A 19,844-nucleotide genomic window follows, 5' to 3' on the forward strand; every position below is an offset into this window, starting at 1 on the left:
GCGCACGCCTTTAATCCCAGCACTCGGGAGGCAGAGGCAGGCAGATTTCTGAGTTTGAGGCCAGCCTGGTCTACAAAGTGAGTTCCAGGACAGCCAGGAACAGACAGAAAAACCCTGTCTCAAAAAAACAAAAAAAGACACAACGACTCTGTCCATGTCAGAGGAGGAACCTGAAGTATACTTGCAATGACATGACTGTCCCTAGTTGGGGGTCTGAAGGAGAGCTGAGGCATGAGGGACCATGTGAGTGTGTGTGTGTGTGTGTCCTTGTATGTTTGTAGGGGATTTGGGCAGAGTTGAAATTCTATGCTCATAAATGAGCAGTGCCTGCTCAGCCCTCCCCCGATGCAAATGAATCCTCACCTCCCAGTTCTTTAAAGAAGCTGGGGGAAGCTTCGAGTTTCCAGAAAATCTGCAAGCTGCAAGAGAGACACTGCCTGCTCCATGGGTTTTGTAACCTAACAATCATCTTAGCTCTGGATCCAGGCTCCTCAGCTCCAGCTCACTGCGTACAGAGTGGCTGAGTTTGCTCTTTTCGTGGGTAGAGGAGCCGTCCTGGGTGCAGACGGTGTTTGCTGTGCCCACTGCATAGAGCGTCTCCCTGTCCCAGATGCTATGCCCTCACCCAGGACAACAAAAACGATTTCCAGATAAATAAAAATCCTCTGGTAGACAAAATTTATTATCGCCAAAGAAAATGGTATTCTAGAAGGTTCTGAAAAAAAATCACACTTACAGCCCCAACATGGGCAGAGGCCAAGTGGTGTGTGTGTGTGTGTGTGTGTGTCTGTGTGTGTGTGTGTCCCATTAAACAAGGAAACAGGCAATAACAATGTAGCTCATGTTATAAGATTCTGTTCTATGTGGTTGGTGTCTGTCTGGATTCTTCATGTTTGTATCCATTACATTTAATTACATTTAGCATTGTGTTACATTTAATATTAGGTTACTAATTTTATTTAACTGAAAAAAGGCTTTGGGGGATTCAAGCTTTTTAGTTTTTTTTTTTTTTTTTTTTCTCTTCTTTTTTTCACAGAATGATCAGCTATGATCAGCTTCCTGCCCCAGGGGTGGTATCACATGTCAGTCCTAAGAGCCTGGAAGGGAAAATAAAAGGAACTGCCTCAGAACCACAAGGTTGAGGAGCAAGGGGAGAAATAAAGGCAGCCACGCATGGTGTTCAACAGGATGTTTGATTTGTTCTGTGCCTGCCCACTGTGGAAAGGGAGAGAGTCCAGCTTACATATGAGGAGGCGACCTGGACAAAGCCAGCCTGTCTGCCTACCTCTCCTTCTTTATTGAGACAGACTCTTATGTAGCCCAGGCTAGCCCTGAACTTAGAATTCTCAGGCCTCCGACTCCCAAGTGACATATTGACATTACAGCACGCCCAGCTCTTGTAGGAAGCTGCTGGCGAGTTTTCTGTCAACTTGACACGAGCTAGAGTCAACAGGGAAGATGTAACCTCACTTGAGAGAATGACTCCATCAAATTGGCTCATGGGCAAGTCTGTGCCCTGTTTTCTTGATTAATGATTGATGTGGGCGGGCCCAGAACCCTGGGGGTGGTGCCATCCCTAGGCTGGTGGTCCTGAATACTGTAAGAAAGCAGGCCGTGCAAGCCATGAGGGGCAACCCAGTAATTCCTCCACGGCCTCTGCATCAGAGGCTTCTCCCTCCAGGTTCCTGCCTTGCTTGAGTTCCTGCTTTGGTTTCTCTCCAAGATGGACTGTGATCAGCACACGTAAGCCAAGCAAATCCTTCCCTCTCTAAGATGCTTTTAGTCATGGTATTTATCGCAGCAACAGAAAGCCAAGTGGGACCGCAGCATTTTATGAAGATTCCTAAAATTTCAATATATTATTATTGCATGTGTGATGACAGAATAGCCACAACACGGACACAGATCAGGGACAGCCCCGAGCTGTAGCTCCCCATCTTCTTCTTCCTTTAAATGGATGCTGGGACATGGAACTCAGGTTGCAGGGCAAGCATGCAACCCAATGGTCTGTCTCACTAGCCCCAGGGAATGTTTTCTCTGGAGATCTTTCTGGAAGAATTCAGAAATGAAGGCCATCTAAATGCAACTGGACCAATGAGATTTGTGTTCCAGAATCTCACTGGGCCGAGGTCCGAAACACATCCTACTGACATGTCCTGCCTAGTGCTCCGCCGTGTGAACAGGCGTGCTTGCCCATGTGTGTCTGTGAGCACGTGCACATGAAAAGCAGGCAGGATTCTCTTATTATTTCCCAGTTTCTTCCAGAGCCTCGTCCACTGGGATCCTACCTCATTTTCAAGAGAGCTCAGCCAGTTAAGGGGGCTTGCCTCCAAGCTTGATGACCTAAGTTCGATCCCCAGGACCCACACAGTGGAGAGAGAGAACAGATTCCTGCACGTTGTCCTCTGACCTCCATGTGTCTGCTGTGGCACACGCGCCTCTATCATACAGACTCACAATTGTCCTAACAGGCTCCAAGCTGTGAGGTGCTGGCAGCCCCAGCGTTGGGGTCTCCATGGCCAGCCAGCCTGCCAGGATACCTTCCCTGTCCTGTGTCTCCAGATCTGTTGTTTGACAATCAGGTCATCCATGCCCAGCTTCCCAGCTTGGGTGGCAAACATTTGAGAGGAAAAAAAAAAAAAAATGGATTTAGCGGCAGAAAAGCAGGAGCCTGGCCCCCGCCCAAGCTGCCCTTGATCTGAGACTTGGCGACAGATCTGTGTGCAGAGAGCACTGTCTTCTTTAGCTCCCGATTATTGTCCCCAGGGCGTGCAGTGGACAAGTTTGATTTACTGGCATGTTTGAAAGGATCTTCAGACAACACAGGGCTTCTGGTGACTTGTCTGAAGACACCCACAAGCCACAACCCGGGCTCTGAGTCACCCTCCCGAGTGACAGGGATCTTCAAAGTACTGGACTCGGCAGACAGGACCGTGGGCTGGGGAGCAGCGTGGAAAAGCTGACGGGGTGTTACAGCCCAGTGTGGCAATGGTTTGGGGACAGTTTCTTCCAGAGAGCCTCTTTGTGTTTTATGTCTCTCTGTATTGTTGTTCCCTGCGACTCAGAGGAGGCCAGGCAGTGGGAACTGGGAGTCTGGTGCCATGGCCTGGGTTGGTGGCCGGCCAATGGTTGGTTTTAGAAGACAGAGGAGTGTACAGAAGGGAGGCTGGTGGCTTGGAGGACCAGCACAAAGCACCGAAGGTGGCCTTCTGATTTGTCTGCCTCCTTTTCGGGGCCCAATCAAGATGAGAGGCTGTAGAGATGGCTCAGTGACTGCTTCAGAGCACTTGCTTTAAAAAGAACCGGGGGTTCTGTTCCCAGCATCCACATGGAGGCTCATAACTGGCTGTGACGCCTTTCCAGGGATCCAGCGCCCTCTTCAGGTCTCTGAGAGCACCACATGCACACAGTGCACAGACACATATGCAGGCAAACATCCATACTCATAAAATAAAAATAAGTAAATCTGCTGGTTGCTGGTGACTCACACCTTTAATCCCAACATTCGAGAGGCAGAGGCTGGTGTATCTCTGAGTTTGAGGCCAACCTGGTCTATGGAGAGAGTTCTAGGGCAGCCAGGGCTACACAGAAAAGCCCTATTCCTCAAAACAAAAACCAACCAACCAACCAAAACTAGATTTTTTTCTAATTAATTAATTTATTTTATGTATATGAGTACACTGTAGCTGTACCCATCATGGAGTTGCTGGGATTTGAACTCAGGACCTTCGGAAGAGCAGTCAGTGCTCTTAACTGCTGAGCCATCTCTCCAGCCCATAAATCTTTTTTTTTTTAAAAAAGAAGAATGGACATGCAGAGTGGGGTGTTTTATGTCCCCAAACCTAACACTCAGGGAAGATGGTCACAGGTTCTCAGCTAGTCTAGCAGCATAGCAAGACCCTGTCTCAAAATATGGGAGAGGTCAGAGGAAAGCAAAGTGGTCAGCTGGGATTTCTACCGCAGTGCATGCTCTTCGCACCTGCACACTCACACCTGCACACACGCACTTGCACAGTTACACACGCACACTCGCACACTCACACACTTGCACACTTACACACACACTCAAAAACACGCATGCACACACGTACAACTTTTCTTTTCATGTCATAGACCACCCAGGCCTGGATAAAATAGAGATTAGAGCCCTGTTCTTTCTGCCCATTTTTCTCTGGAAACTTAACACTTCTAGAAAAATTAAATCCATTAATGAAAAAAGTCTTGTCCATTCTTAGCTCAAAGCTCTGACCCGGAACAAACCCCAGACTTTGCCTCATCCTTGAGAAAGCTGCTGTGACCCCTGACACTTTGTGTCACCTTGTTCTGTTGGCTCTTCTATAGGCATCTTCTATTCGTCCAGCTCCTCTAACAAGCCTGACTCTTTGCCACCACAGGGCCTTTGCACACACTCTACCAGGTGTCTCTTCCCATGGCTTGCACTATTATACCAAAACAACTCCCCTATAACTGCTTCCCCCAAAAGGAGAATTCTCTTGGAGACTTCTCTGAAATGGAAATTTTTGGTTTCTTTGTAGACTCAGTTGTGCCATGTGATGCTTTCCTGGAAACTGTCTCATGAGAGGATGTCTTGCTGAAACGGACACTTGAGAGGGCGTGTGATGTTTAGAAGGAATATAAATATAACCCCACAGACAACAAGACCCTCTTGCCTTGGTTCGCTTTGCAATGCTTTGCTGGTCTGACTTCCTTATGAGAAACGCGCCACGAAGCACCAGTGGGGTTCTGGCTGCTTCCGTGGACTTGTGCTGATTCAGCAGAGCCTCTGAGTACCCTCTGGGTCTAGCCACTGCTACTGATTTGTGGTTTGTGTTTGCTGATTGGACTGGACTGCCGCTACTACTTCCTGCTTGATGTCTTGGACTGGTCAGCTGATACCCTGGCACTGAAGACTGGCATTAACCCACATACGCCTTGTCCTGTTAAAGCAGGTTTTGAAAAATCTAAGCCAATTCCTCTCTCTCTGCATGTGTGTGTGTGTGCGCGCGTGTGTGCACACACACACACACGCACACACACACACACACACACACGTGTGCATGCACACCTTCCCAGGCAGAGGCCAGAGGCTGGGGAGGGCATCATATGTCTTCTACCTTATTCCCTTGAGACAGGCTCTCTCACTGTTCCTGGAGCTTGTAGTGTTTTGGGGTCAGTGAGCATCCAGGACCCAGCTGTCTCCACCTCCCCAGTACTGTAGATATGGGCACACTTGGCCACTCCCAGCTTTTTCCACTCGGGCTGGGGACGTGAACCATCTCCCTAGGCCTCTCCTAGAAGGTTTGGGTTTTTGTTTGTTGTTCGTTTTTAAACCAAGGATCCTTTATCGACCTGTTTACTTATTTTGTGTATGAGCACTTGTAGAGGTTTTCACACAACTCCCAGGAGTCAGTTCTTCCCTGCCAGCTTGTAGGATCTCAGGATCAGTCTGTCAGCTCTGCACACAAGCACCTCTAGCCACTGAACCACCTCGTTGGCCCCACAGAGCCTCTTCTACTTCCTGCACACTAGCTCTGGAAAGTGTCCGGGCAAGTATATGGCCAAGAGCGGTGCCAAGCTCACATACAGCGAATGCCTGTCAGGCCCCTGAGGGCCACTGGCAACATTCATAAACAGACCTGAGAGAGGAGAACCTACCCTCTGGGGGCTCCACTCCTGCCCTGTCAGGTCCATTAACCTGGTAAATATAGCCATGGGAGCAGAGGGCAGCCAGTTGAGAATCCTCAGAGCAAGAAGCCAGGGGCCACTTTGAAGGCCAGTCTATGGATATCTGCCTATCAGGGGGATTGAGCAGCCTTCTCCCTGCTTGGACCAGATCTATCAAGCTGCCTGGTGACAGCACACTGGGCCATGTTCCCAGCCGGGCTCCTTCCCGGGTTGTTGGTCTTGTTTATCTCTCAAGCATTCATCCCGCTGGCAGGGCCTTTTCATTTGCTTTTTGAGACAGGATCTCATGTAGCCCAGGCTAGCCTCAGATTCACTGTGTAGCTAAGGCTGACCCAGAATTCTCCTGCCTCAGTGCTTACCTGTATCTGAGTCACACCAAGAAAACAGTCGTGGTGGCAGCAGCGTGTGGGACAGTACCATCAAAATTTAATTATCGATTCAAGTGGGGAGCAGGAGATTGATCGGTCTGACAAAAGGCTGGCTAGTGGCTTCGTTGCCAGAGAGTCTGTCCTGAGAAAACAGATGGAAGCAATAGGCGAGTCTAATGAGGGCCGAGGGGAATGGGGAGCTGACTTGTTGCTATTTAAATGATGTTTTCAAAGAATTATTAGGTTTTTTTTATTGTGGCTTCTCAGAATGCAAAACACAGGGTGGAGCGTGAGCCTCCTGCCAGCTGTGTGTGTGTGTGTGTGTGTGTGTGTGTGTGTGTGTGTGTGTGTTGGGAGCGGGGGGGGTGCATAGTTGGAACCAAGGTGTGCCTCTAGAAGACATTTGGGAGTGTCTCAGTGTTTTCTCACTATATGGTCCCAATTCACATCAGCCCCCAGAGTCCCCTGGACTAGAGGTGTCTGTTGATGTGGCTCTCTGGTGAGATTGCTTGGGACTCCCTCTGTGCTATTTCAGTATTGTGCTGGAACACATCAGAGTAGGTGTAGGTGTAGGTGTAGGTGTGTGTGTGTGTGTGTGTGTGTGTGTGTGCGCATCTATGTGATATATGCCAGTTTATGTATGGGTCTGTCTGTGTATGTAGTATGTGATGTGTGTGTGTGTGTGTGTGTGTGCTTGCCTGTGCACACACTCGTGCATGTGTATCTGAGTGTGTGTATGTGTCTGTTTGTCTATGGGTGTGTCTGTGTCTTTGTGTGTGTGTGTGTGTGTGTGTGTGTGTGTGTGTACACAGGGGCCATAGGTCAACCCGAGGTTTCATTCTTCAGTATTCTCTACTTTGCTTTACAAGACAGAGTCTTTCCCTGGGGCCTGGAATTCACTGGTTATGTCAGCTGCCTGGCCAGTGAGCCCCGAGACTCATCTGTCTCCCCCCTCCACAGCACTGGGATTGTAAGTTTGCACCACCGTGCCTTGCTTTTCGTTGTTGTTGCTTTTGTTTTGTTTTGTTGTTCGGAGAACTCACGTGTGGGTTTGGATGGCCTGGCACTGGCTGTGAAGATGGAAGGTTGAGGTTGCCCTCCCTGGCTCTACTGCGCTGGCAGTAAAGGCCTGTGCCACCCCAACCCATGCCCTGCTTTTTAGTGGGTCCTGGAGAGGGAGCTCAGGCTCCCTCATGCTAACCACATGCTAACCACATGCTAACCAGGTAAGCCACTTTACCTACTGAGCCACCCCCCAGCCTCAGGCTTTCTATCCCTGACCAAAGATGAATTCCCTTTAAACAGTGCCAGCACCCAGGCTCTGGAGGAGGAGTCTCTAAGGACGAGTCTGAGGGCTGGGTCAGTTCTCACCAATCAAACATCTATAAACATATCACATGTACCACATGCAAGGAAGAAGAGTCAAGGCAGCGAGACAACCTGGCTCTCAAGGGCCATGGTGAACCAGTAGGAATTGAAAATGCCCGTGCTCGTGTTGAAAGACAGTAGAAGCGGCCTTAAGTGCGTGAAGCCGTAGCATCTCTGCGGCCAGATCTGAAAGAGGGGGCTTGGGTTGTCACACGGGAGTCCTGAGCAGGACCATCTCCAGAAGGATGAGTGTAGAAGAGCCTGAAGCAGAGCTTGGTTTGCGGGGTAAGCCCTTCATCACAGACATGAGGAATCTGAGGTGGGACCTGACTCTGGATCTGTCCTCTCCTGTGTGAGCTCCATTTGCCAGGAGAGCAGTTGCCCAGGTTCGTGGTCTTCCATGTGCCAACCAGACCTGTCTAGTTGTTAACTAGTCTCACGTCAGAATGCGATGTTAGAGTTTGTTTTTGTTTTATTTTATTTTGTTTTTTTTCCGAGACAGGGTTTCTCTGTGTAGTCCTGGCTGTCCTGGAACTCACTCTGTAGACCAGGTTGGCCTCAAACTCAGAAATCCGCCTGCCTCTGCCTCCTGAGTGCTGGGATTAAAGGCGTGTGCCACCATGCCCGGCTTATTTTATTTTATTTTTTAAGATTTACTTACTTATGTGAGTACACTGCCACTCTCTTCAGACACGCCAGAAGATGGCATCGGATCCCATTACAGGTGGTCGTGAGCCATTCCATGTGGTTGCTGGGAATTGAACTCAGGACCCCTGGAAGAGCAGCCAGTGCTCTTAACCTCTGAGCCATCTCTCCAACCTGTGACTTTAGATGTTAGAAGATGGCCCGGGGAGCTGGGGCTATAGCTCAGTCAGCACGCACTTGCTGTGCAAACGTGACAACTTGGTTTTGATACCCAGAACCCACATTAATAAAATAATCGTAGCTAGATGTGGTGACATTTTACATTTTTACTCCCAGCATTCAGAAGGCATAGACAGGTATAGCTCTGCGAGTTTAAGACCAATCTTATCTACAAGGAGAGTTCCAGGATGGCCACAATACATAGAGCATCTCAAAAAAAAAAAAAAAATCACATAAATAATAGAATACAATGGTTTATCAGACTTGGCATAGTGGTGTGTGCTTGAAATCCCAGAGCCGGGGGAAAGGGGCAAGCAGACTCCCGGGGTTCACTGCCCGCCAACCTAGCCTACTCAATGAGCTCAATGCCAGTGAGAGCATCTCTCAGAAACAGAGCGGATAGTGCCTGAAGCACACAACCGCGGCTGACCTCTGGCCTCCACATACACGCGCACACACGTGTGTACCCGCGTACACGGGGAAACACACAGCAGAGGACACTTTCTCTGCACCCAGATCCAAGCTGACCCCTGCTACCCCATCACAGGGATCATGGGATAGATCCAGCAACCATGCCCAGACCCTGTCAGGCACTGCGTTGTAACTGTTGGGGTCTGGGAATCGCCACGCAAACCATACATACACCAATCTCAGTTAAGCAAGAGTAGTTATTGAATACACACAATACTAGACGTCCAGGACCGCAAAAGGGACTCGGGGGCCTGGTTGCAGCACTAGTCTGCTCTCAGGGTAGGCTTTTATAGGAAAACTCAGGTCCAGAGGTTTAAAGGGCAAGGAGGGGAGGTTAAATATTATCAGCTAATCTTTAAGCTGATTGGTCCTGATTGGGGCGGAGTGGATGGGTGGTGAATATGAGAATTTCAGAACGTTGAGATAACGAAGCATGAATGTTATTATTATAACTTTTGGGCTTATTTGTAACATTCTTCAGTGTCAGCCATAAAGACCACAGTGAGCTCACACTGTGAGGGCTGCCTAGTGGTTAGCTCTGGCTCAAGATATTTTAGACATAACAGTTAATATTGACCTTTGATTTGATGGGTCCTACATATAGCTTTGTGGATTTCTTAAGTTTAGCAAACCTTGTACAGAACATTCATGTAAAACAGGGTAGGTGGTCAGGATGTTCTTGCTCTGAGCTGAATCACTCCTCTGTGTCAATGACTGGCAGGCATGTGACAACAACAATATGAAATAGCTGGCAGACGTGGAACGAAATGGCAACAGCTACTCTGAGGGTTGGGGTAGGGCGGGGAGGGGAGGGGCAGGGCTGTCAGACCACAACAGTAACTGAACTGATTGACCCTTGCCACCTTCCCACGCAGCAGACACTGTCACTTTCCCAGCTCACAGACAAGAACACTGAGGTCCAGAATGTGGACATCATCATCAGTGAGCCAGGGGAATCCATTATAAGGCAGGTCTGCTGGGGATAGGAGGCCTGTCCTGTGGGCTCCAGTGGTGCAGCTACTGTGGCCTCTCTCTTAGCTGTTTTTCTCTGCTGTGATAAAACAGCCTAACAAGAGCAATGTAAGAGAGTGGGCTCTCCCCAGCTTAGAGTTCCAGAGGGACGCAGTACCTCAGGACAGGAAATGCACAGCAGCAGCTGGGCAGGCAGGAGCAGGAGGCTTCACTGCTCACATCAGATCCACGAAGTAGAGCTGTAAATCCCACTGCCCAGATCTCTCTCTGTGTTACAGCCTAGGGAATGGAGCCACCCACAGTGGGTGGGTCTTTCCCCTTCATCACCACAGACATCTTAGAGGCCCAGCTCCCAGAGGATTCTAGATTCTGTTAAGTGGGTAATCAACATTGTCACAGCATCTAAATTGAACTCCAGAAGTAAGGCTGGAGAGATAGTCCAGTGGCTAAGAGCATTTGCTGCTCTTGCAGAGGACCTGAGTTCAAATCCCAGCAACCACATTGGGTGGCTCTCAACTGCCTGTAACTCCAGCTCCAGGGGAACCAGCTCCCTCTTCTAGACTCTGTGAATATAATCATCACACACACACACACACACACACACACACACACACACACACGTTGGGTTTTTTGTTTGTTTGTTTGTTTGTTTTATTTTGAGACAGGATTTCTTTGTATAACAGAACCTTGGATGTCCCGAACTCACTTTGTAGATCAGGCTGGCCTTGACCTCACAGAGATATACCCACCTCTGTCTCCAGAGTGCTGCGATTAAAGGTGAGCACTGCCACACCCAGGCCTCACACATTTTTTTAAAAAAAAACTTTTTAAAAAAGGGTCAGTGTTCAGGAGGTAGAGGAGGATGAACCTCTGTGAGTTCAAGGCCAACTTGGTCCACATAGAGAGTTCTAGACTATCTAGGGCTACACATTGAGACATCTCAGTGAAGAGGTAGGGTGTAGTGAGGTTAGCATCTTTGCCAGAGCTTGGCAATGTCTTCTGTCCCCATAGGTCTCCATGAGTGACTCACGAGGACTTCCTACCCACCCAACCCAGACACTTTCCAGAAAATGCCCTTTAGACATCCTCGGACACATCTGCTCACTGCAGCATGCCTTAGCAGCACGCCATGTGTGGAAACAGACCAAACACACATGGATGGACTTGGGGTGATTATTTTTGAAGTTGTGTTGCCAGCATAGGCATTGGGTTCCCCCCCCCCCCCCGTGCCCCATTTCCCCGGGGAGACTAACTCCATCCTGTCACTCAAGAGTGTGATTTCCTGAAGTCCCCTCTACAGTCAGCCTTCGGCCTATGTCTCCAGGACTCACATGCCTAAAGGCAGACTGCTGGCCAAGCTCCGCCCCCAGGGTCTCCTGTGGTTCTGAAGACTGGAGAAGGGTCAGCTGTCACTGCAGTTATCATCCCATCTGAGTGAGGCCCTAGGGCAGCAGCTGCTGCTGCCCTCACAGCTGATCACCGTCCGCCCAGAGGTGTCATCTTAGTTGCAACAGGCCCATGGCCTGCCCAGCCTGGCTGGAGCTGTCCTTCACCGCCCATCTTCCCTCCCTTCTGCACACTGCCCTCCAAGGAGGCACAGGCTCAGCTAAATATGACCGCTCAAGTCCAGGGCCTCGCTGTGGTCCTTGACAGAACCAAGACCCCACATCATTACACCAAGTGGATCTGCCTGCCATCGTGAGCACTCAGCCCTGTGTGGTACACGGATGAAGAGTAAAGACTTCTGTGTCTGAGCTGTCATCCAATTGCCAGGCTCTGCCTGTCACAGCAGGTGCCTGCCCTGACTGACTGGGCAATGCAGAAGAGGAAGCCTTCTGAGCTGGACACGTCAGAGGGACGCAGGCTTCTCTACAGGCTGGTCGTCCTGGCTAGTTTGATGTCAACTTGACTCAAGCTAGAGTCATTTCGGAAGAGGGACTCTCAGTGGAGAAAATGCCTCCAGAAGATCGGCCTGAGACATTTTCTTGCTTAATAATTAATGTGGCTGGGCCCGGCCCACCGCTGGCGGGACCATGCCCACTCAGATGGTCCTGGGTACTCTAAGAGAGCACCCTGTGCAATCCCGGGGATCAAGCCAGTAGGCAGTGTCCTCCATGGCCTCTGCATCAGCTCCTGCCTCCTCCAGGTTCCTACCTTGATTTCCTGCTCTGACTTCTTTTGACGAACTGTGATGTGGAAGCATAAGCAAAGCACCCCCCCCAAATACACGCACACGCATGCATGCGCACACACACATGCACAATACATACACATGCACACACATGCATGCATACACACACATACATGCACACACACACTCACACATACACACACATGCACACACAGACACATACACACACACACACACACACACACATACAAGTTGCTTTCCCCCTTGGTGTTTTATTGCAGCAATAACCTAAGACACTGATGAATGCAGGAACTGCTTTGAGGAAGGTTGCTGGGCCAAGTGAGTGTTCCCTGCAGGCTGCTATGAAGAGAAACCCCTCAAGCAGAAGCAGGGTACAATTAGAGGGAAGGGCCCAAGCAGAGTCGACTGGCTGGTTATATCCACCCTCAGCCTGAACCAGGGAGGCTCAGGGACTGTGATTCCACAATGCTCCCCGCTTGAGACCAGAGGCCAGGTTCTCATAAATAGATCAATTCAGCCAGAAGTAAGAGGGGGCCCGAGCCACTCCTGAGAGCTGCTCCCGAGAGCGTGGCCTGTGCTGAGGAATCACCTTAGCCTCTCAGCAAAGGGACTGCAAGAGAGACCAGAAGGGCCAGCTGCAGAGCACTGATCTCATGGTGTGGCGAGGAGAGGAGAAGGATGTGCCAGGGCCAACCTCTGGTTGACTCTACAGCACTGTTGACATCTACGTGCCCAGCAGCCTACAGGGGTTCTGCTTCAGTGAGCCATGTCCTTTCCAGAGGTCAGAGCGGCCTGGTAGGAACTTGAACCAGGCAGTAGGGATGGCTCTGGAGTTCTGTGGAAAAGGAGAAAAAGGGCATGGGGTATTACGACATCAAGAAGGGGAACGTTTTCAGTCCATCCCAGAGAACACTGGGGGACCTTAGGGAGGGTGAAAGGGACAGATACATAAGGCCTTCCACACTTGAGACTTTGTGCAGATTTCTGGCCTTGGTCTCCTGAGAGCTGCAGACAGGGTGAGGCCAGCAGGCCAGCAGGCCAGCAACCTGCTGCTCCCCTGCCTCCCATCTGAGCTGCCACACCCCTGCAGGCTGTGAAGTCACCGCTCTTACTCAAGGCTGCCCTGCCTACTCCTATGCTGACTGAGCACCCACAGACAATCCTGGGCCATTGCATTGCTCACGGGGTGCCTGGCTCTCATGGGAGTGGCAGAGACAGACAGGATGTTGCGTCCAGGTGAGAGAATTTCGTGAGAATCTGCCTCCACCTCCCACCCACCCCAGACAGCTGAACGCTGAGATAGCTTCTGGAGACATAGGTCACAGGTTCCCAAACTGGAGTCCAGTGCCTGGGCTCCAGGCTCAGACTCAGCCCTCTCCAGGTGTGTGGCCCGGAGCAAGCTGATGGTCTGTCTGAGCCTGTGAACAATCTTAGGCCTTTTCTCATGGGGCTCTCAAAAGGGTTCTCTGAGACAATGCCTCGAATGTCCTAAGAGATTTATAATCAAGGTTTTCAAAGTTATTGTTGACCTTGTATTTAACACTGTTTACAGGAGGCATTGCCCTGAGGGGTCCCCAGTCTGTTAAGGATGTGGGTCTCTGGGGAAGCCCTCCTCCACCCAGCATCCTCAAGCTGGACTCCATTGCTGCCTGGGTCCCACAGAGACACAGCAGCGCCCCCCCCCCCCAGCATGGGGCAGGTACCCAGAATGTAAGAGATGGGTTTTTTCCCCCTTTGTCTTAAGGTCTTTATTTTAAATGGAAACAGTTATTTTATGTGTATGAGTGTTTTGCCAACATGTAGGTCTGGGTACGATGTATGTGCCTGGTGCCTGGGAAGGCCAGGAGAGGGTGTCAGGTCCCTAGAACTGAGTTACAGATGGTTGTGAGCCACCATGCAGAGTCTGGGAATCCAACCCTGGCCCTGTAGAAGAGCAGTCAGTGCCCTTAACTACTGAGCCCTCTCTCCAGGCCCCTTATTTTTGGTAACGGTGTATGCCCAGGTGTTATTTATTTTTTTCCAGCCCAAGTTGGCCTAGAACTCACGTCAATCATCCGGCTTCAGCCTGCAGAGCACCGCCTATACAGGCATAAGCCAGTCTTTTTTTTTTTTTTTTTTTTTTTTTTTTTTTTTTTTTTTTTTTTTTTTAATCTTTCTTGGGATGCACTAATCTTCAGCCATTTTTTTAAAAACTGGATTTACTCTCTTTGTGTATCATTTATTAAATAGCCCCTCTCCCTTTATTCTCTTTTCTCTCCTGTTGGCACTAGGATTGCATGGGTGTTACGCACTTCGCGGTTGTCCTCTGCATTCCTGGGGCCGTATCTCGGTTTTAGAAACTTTTCCTTTCTGTTCGGGTATTGGGGTGAGGATGGTTTCTGAAGCATCAATGACCCTTCCTGCCATTTCAAGTCTTGCTAAACTCTGGATCCTTAACGTTTCAAGCATTGTTCGGCTTCTGGGTTCCCCACTTGCTTCTCTTCTATGAAGTTTCTGTTCTTGCTCATGCATTACAACCATGTTTTCGTTGACGACCTTAAAGCCCATGGTGGCCTTGTCTTCCTGGTGCTGGGATGGCGGGCACCACACTGGGTTCATGGCGTTCTGGTTCTCGCACTTTTGAGGCAAACATTCTACCCATCAACCATCTTGGGAGTTTAATCAGTTGCTTTTTAAGCACAGGTCTTTTTTTTTTTTTTTTTTTTTTTTTTTTTTTTTGGAGGGGGGGGCGATTTTGAGACAGGGTTTCCTAGAACAGCCCTGGCTGTCCTAGAACTCACTCTGTAGGCCAGGCTAACCTCGAACTCAGAAATCCGCCTGCCTCTGCCTCCCAAATGCCGGGATTAAAGGCGTGCGCCACCACCGCCTGGCCATATTGTCTTCTTTCTTTGAAGACTGGAGTCACAGTTTGCTCTACTCAGTGGGTGGTCTAAGTAGAGTTCTAGGTTCTGTGTTTTTATTTCATGAATCTGTTACATTCTTTAGTTTATATTATTATTATTATTATTATTATTATTATTATTCAGAGACTATTTTATTAGTTTCTGCAATCAACCCCACATAGATAAGACCTTAGATATTTTACACACTATGTTACCCTTAAACAAGTGGGGGGATTAGGTTAACATCTGTAGTCCAAGGTGGATTTAAATTCTGTGCTAAACCAACACAACCCCAGGCACTGAGATACTCTCCACCCCCAAATTTGACATAGACTAATGTTTTAAGTTTTTTAACATATAGTTAAACATGATGGCGCACTCTCTTAATCCCAGCACTCGGGAGGCAGAAGCAAAGGGATCGCTGTAAGTTCAAGGCCAGCCTGGTTTACATAGAGAGTTTCAGGACAGACAGAATTACAAAAATCTCAAAGGTCTAAAACTCCCCCCACACACATACAGAGATTCATATTAAAAGCCTTGTCCTGTCACTGTCTGCTGTGAGGTGGTGTGGGTGCAGGGGCGATAACACCCCCCCCCCCCGCACACACACACACACATCGCCTGTGGTAGATGGCAGAGCTGACCCGAGGCCATGAGAGCATTGATTGGGTGGCCTAGCCAGAGCAGCGCTGCAGAGCTGCCCCTGGTGGGGCAGATAAGGAAGAACCAACTACCACCCAGGCCCAGATCTAGGGCTCTGAGTTGGCCCACCCCAAAATCTACATCATCTGCAAATGACTGGGACACGTGAAAGCGCCGAACTGGCAGATCCAAAGCTGCAGGATCTCCATGACGCAGGACGCAGATCCAAAGCTGCAGGATCTCCATGACGCAGGACGCAGATCCAAAGCTGCAGGATCTCCATGACGCAGGACAGCAGCAGGATAGCTGGGAGGAGTCCCTGTGAGGGTTTAATATTGGTAGTGTCGCAGAAGCCAGAGATCTTGAAAAAAAAAAAGAAAGAAAGAAAGAAAGAAAGAAAAGGAAAGGAAAGGAGAGAAAAAGAAAGAATATGCCTTCTGAAATCTTAGGGGAAAATTTTAGAAGTCATGTCATGGCACCCTGCCTGTCTGTTGCTTCTCTAGGCTTCTTGGGATCTGTGCTGGGCCTGGTTTCAGGGGTCAGCTAGAGACAGGACAAAACGTATTAATATAAGCCAGAGTTCGCCCTCTCGGCTCCTCTCCTTTGGAACTCAGGACACTATAACTGTCCCAAACTTTAACCCCTGGCCCTTGGACCCAGTGGAACTCAGTGTTCCTTCCTAGCCTCAGAGACAGAACAAAAGACCCCTCTGTGATGTTCTGAGCGCGGCGGTCCTGGTTTCTGTCTCCATCCTGCCCTCTCCCCTTGCCTCTGGTCACTGTCCAACGCTCTCAGACAATGTCACGTAGGATTCCTCCAGCACCTGCAGCTGTCACCAGAAGCCAGACGCCCACATGGCGTCATCTCCTTTCCCCACCCTCCAATGCTCAGAGCAGGAAGCCAAGCTCCCAGAACTTCCTGCAAAATGTTTCTTTGTATGTCACCGTGTCCCTCATGACATCGAGTCTCCTATGCTGGAGAGTTCTTCCTGCCAGGCTCTGAGCTGGGTCTGGTACCAGAGCAGTGAGCCCAGTGGATGCTGCCTCTGCCCTCGGGGTACTGACAGAGCAAGATCCAGCAGGGTGACTGTTACACCCTAGAGCCCTGTTGGGTCACTACAGGTGGTATTCGCAGCAGATCTTGCTCCCCTGAGTTTTCTAAGCCTCATGGCTCCTCCTCCCTCCCTCCTGAATTACCACCCCAAACCTGCCATACTGCTTACTCAGTCTTTTTTTTTTTTTTTTTTTTTTTGGTTTTTTGAGATAGGGTTTCTCTGTGTAGCCTTGGCTGTCCTGGAACTCACTCTGTAGACCAGGCTGGCCTCAAACTCAGAAATCCGCCTGCCTCTGCCTCCCAAGTGCTAGGATTAAAGGTGTGCACCACCACTTCCGGCTTGCTTACTAGGTCTTATCACCTATCAAAGGGTATTTTATCTTCCAACTGGGCTAGGAATGAACATCAAAGAGAGAGGCAGTGAGAGCCAGAGAAGATGACCTGTCACAGTCACTCAGGAGGCTGAGGACGATCTCAAGATCAGAGAGTATCTGGGATTCTGAGACATTTCAAGGCTAGCCAGAGGAGCTTTGAAAAATAAAGAGAGGACATGTGGCCCAGTGGTTAGCGTGTTCCAACCCTCGCTCCATCTCCAGAAAGCCCAACTTGCCTGCATTTCTAGCTCTGCGACCCTGGATAAGCCACCCAGCTTCTCTGTGACCCTGGGTAAGTCAGCCAGCTTCTCTGAGGTTGCAGATGCAGAGGGCCCTGAGGGGCATAAGCATCCACACTCCTGTGGTGACAAGTCCTAACTGAGTTCTTTGCACTCGCTGTAGGACAAAGGAGGGAAGGCTGACGGACTCTGGGCATCAGACTCTGCAGGCTCCGAAATGTTCGCTGCTTGCTACCGTTTGAATCTGAACCCCACCCCCGCCCGACACAGGTCATGTTTTAAATGCTTGTTCCCCAGCTATGGTGGTATTTTGAAGGCTGTGGTGCCCTGGCCAACAGAGGTAGGTATAAGGATGGGTCTTTGAACATTATTACACCAATTTCTAGGGTCTGGCTTCCCCACTGCTTCCTGCCCCGTCATGAAGTGATCAATCAGGCTCTTCCCGCTGTGCACTGAGCTACCCAGCCATACCTTCCCCACCATGGTGGATTGAGACGCTCTGGAACCGAGAGCCAAAATAAATCTTCCCTTGACTTATTCCTGTCAGGAGCTCTGGTCCCTAGATGAATGCATAACTATTCTAGCCGTTAAAGGATGCTAACTAATATCATGGTCTTTCATGGCTGCCTCCTGCCAGCCTTCCCTGTGGCCATCATGAGGATTGGTTTCATCTTCACCAAAGCAGCTTCTCTGCCTTCCAGTCTGGCTGCTCTGCCTCACTCTCCTGCTGCCATAGTCCCTTTAGAAACTCCCCCCACCCCCACCCCCAAACTGTCTAGTTTGTTCAGTAGCACAGCAATTTTTCCTCCCAGTACCATCTACTTCTTGTTGAAGTTCAAATCTCTCTCCCCTCATTTATAATCATTTAGCAAATTTCATTTAAAAAGAAAATCCATTTGCTGAAATATTTCTGTTTAAATACTAGCACATTAGATCTGTGAAAACGTACCCATCTTGAATATATTTAAGCAAAAATCAATAAAGGTTAATAGCATATTGCAAGAATATCACAACGACAGAAAGCCAAATAATTCCTTTTGTAATTGAATAGTGTCTTCGGAGCGTGGGGGGACGTCAACGGTGACATCTCCACATCTTCTCTAATGGTGTGTGAAATTCAACCAGTGGACTGTGATGGCCACATATGATTCAAATGTAACTAATTAGGTGAATTGTATGTGCTCCATTTTTTTTTTAATAGGAAGGGGGATGGCGAGACAATTTGGAGAGGACTGGGCTGAGAGCTGTGGGGGGAGACACACAAGGACGGCAAAGTCCTTAACAACGATGTAATTTATAAAAAGACATTTAATTGGAAGCTATTAGGAGACAAGCCAGCTGCTTTGAAGGACAAGATTAAAAATATTTCATTAACACCCACAGGACGATGGGAATTTGTCATTGTCCTGAATCATGTATGACCCAGTACTTTCTTCAAAGAGGGGATATCAGGGAGGTACAGTTGGCGCTTGGTTCTGGTCACTGCATGAATTCTCTTTGGGGACAGTGGGTGGACACTCATGTGTCATCCAGTGACTTGGGCCTCCTTGAGGAGACCACACTTCTGCTCTCCTTATTGTGGGTCTCAACGCTTGTCCCACCCAGCTGGGCCCCGACTGCTTGTCACCTGTCAGCACATTCAGCCTTGAACGTGTAGTGCTGCACCTCCACCCCCACACCAGAGAAGGTTGAAGACTTTCCGTTGGCTCCTTGCTTACCCAGAGGAGAAGCCTCGAGGCAAGAGAGATACCTGGAGTCAGAGCTTGCAGTGAGAAGTGCCAGAGACCAGGGCAAATGGCGGACTCCAGGCCACACCAGGCAAGTTCGAGTCAGGAGCATCTTGTGAGGCGATGGAGCAAGGGACTGTGTGGTGATTGGATGCTTGGCCCAGGGAGTGGCACTGTTAAGAGCTGTGGCCCTGTTGGAGTAGGTGTGACCTTGTTGGAGGAAGTGTGTCACTGTGGGGGTGGACCTAGAGACCCTCCTCTAGCTTCTTGGAGGATAGTCTTCTCCTAGCGGCCTTCAGATCTAGATGCACAACTCTCAGCTCCTTCTCCAACACATACCACATCTTGCCTGCACGCTGCTATGCATCCTGCCATAAGAATACTGGACAGAACCTCTGAACCTGTGAGTCAGCCCCAATTAAATGTGTCTCTTATAAGAGTTGCCTTGGCCATGGTGTCTCTTCACAGCAATGGAAACCTCAACTAAGACAGAGTCCTAGGTATGTAGCCAACTCCTACAGTGGGGGCCACAGAATCAAAGGGGCTCCAGGTGGTCGCAGCTAGGGTGATTTGAGAAGGAAAGTAAAGAGGTATCAGATTACAACGGAAACTTTGAAAGAAATACTACTGTCTTTCCTGAAATAAGTAAGCAACTGAACAAGCCGGAGGGACAGGATGGGTTATCTTCAGTCAAGTAGATCTAAACTGAAGCATGTTCTCTAAGCATGCCGGGGAGGACATCTGCAGAGAACTTTGACTAGAGAAGGAAGGCACACCCTGAATATGGGGGTACTGCCCAACACGGGAAGGGACAGACAGAAACAGATCCGTCTTCCAGAGCTAGCATATCCATCCGTCTCTGTCACCATCCTTAACTGACATCAGATTCCATCTTCTTCAGTCTCACAGGTGAACTGAAGACAAGATGCTCTCCAAGAACCTTCTAGGCCTTCGGTGTGTCTAAACTGGTACCTCCAAAGCATGCGGCCTCATGCGCCCTCAGCTATTGTGTTTACAGCCTCTCTAGAGTGCACAAGCTCATTGTTG

The sequence above is a fragment of the Mus pahari genome, chromosome 3 (genome assembly GCF_900095145.1).
Source record: "Mus pahari chromosome 3, PAHARI_EIJ_v1.1, whole genome shotgun sequence".
Lineage (NCBI taxonomy): Eukaryota > Metazoa > Chordata > Mammalia > Rodentia > Muridae > Mus > Mus pahari.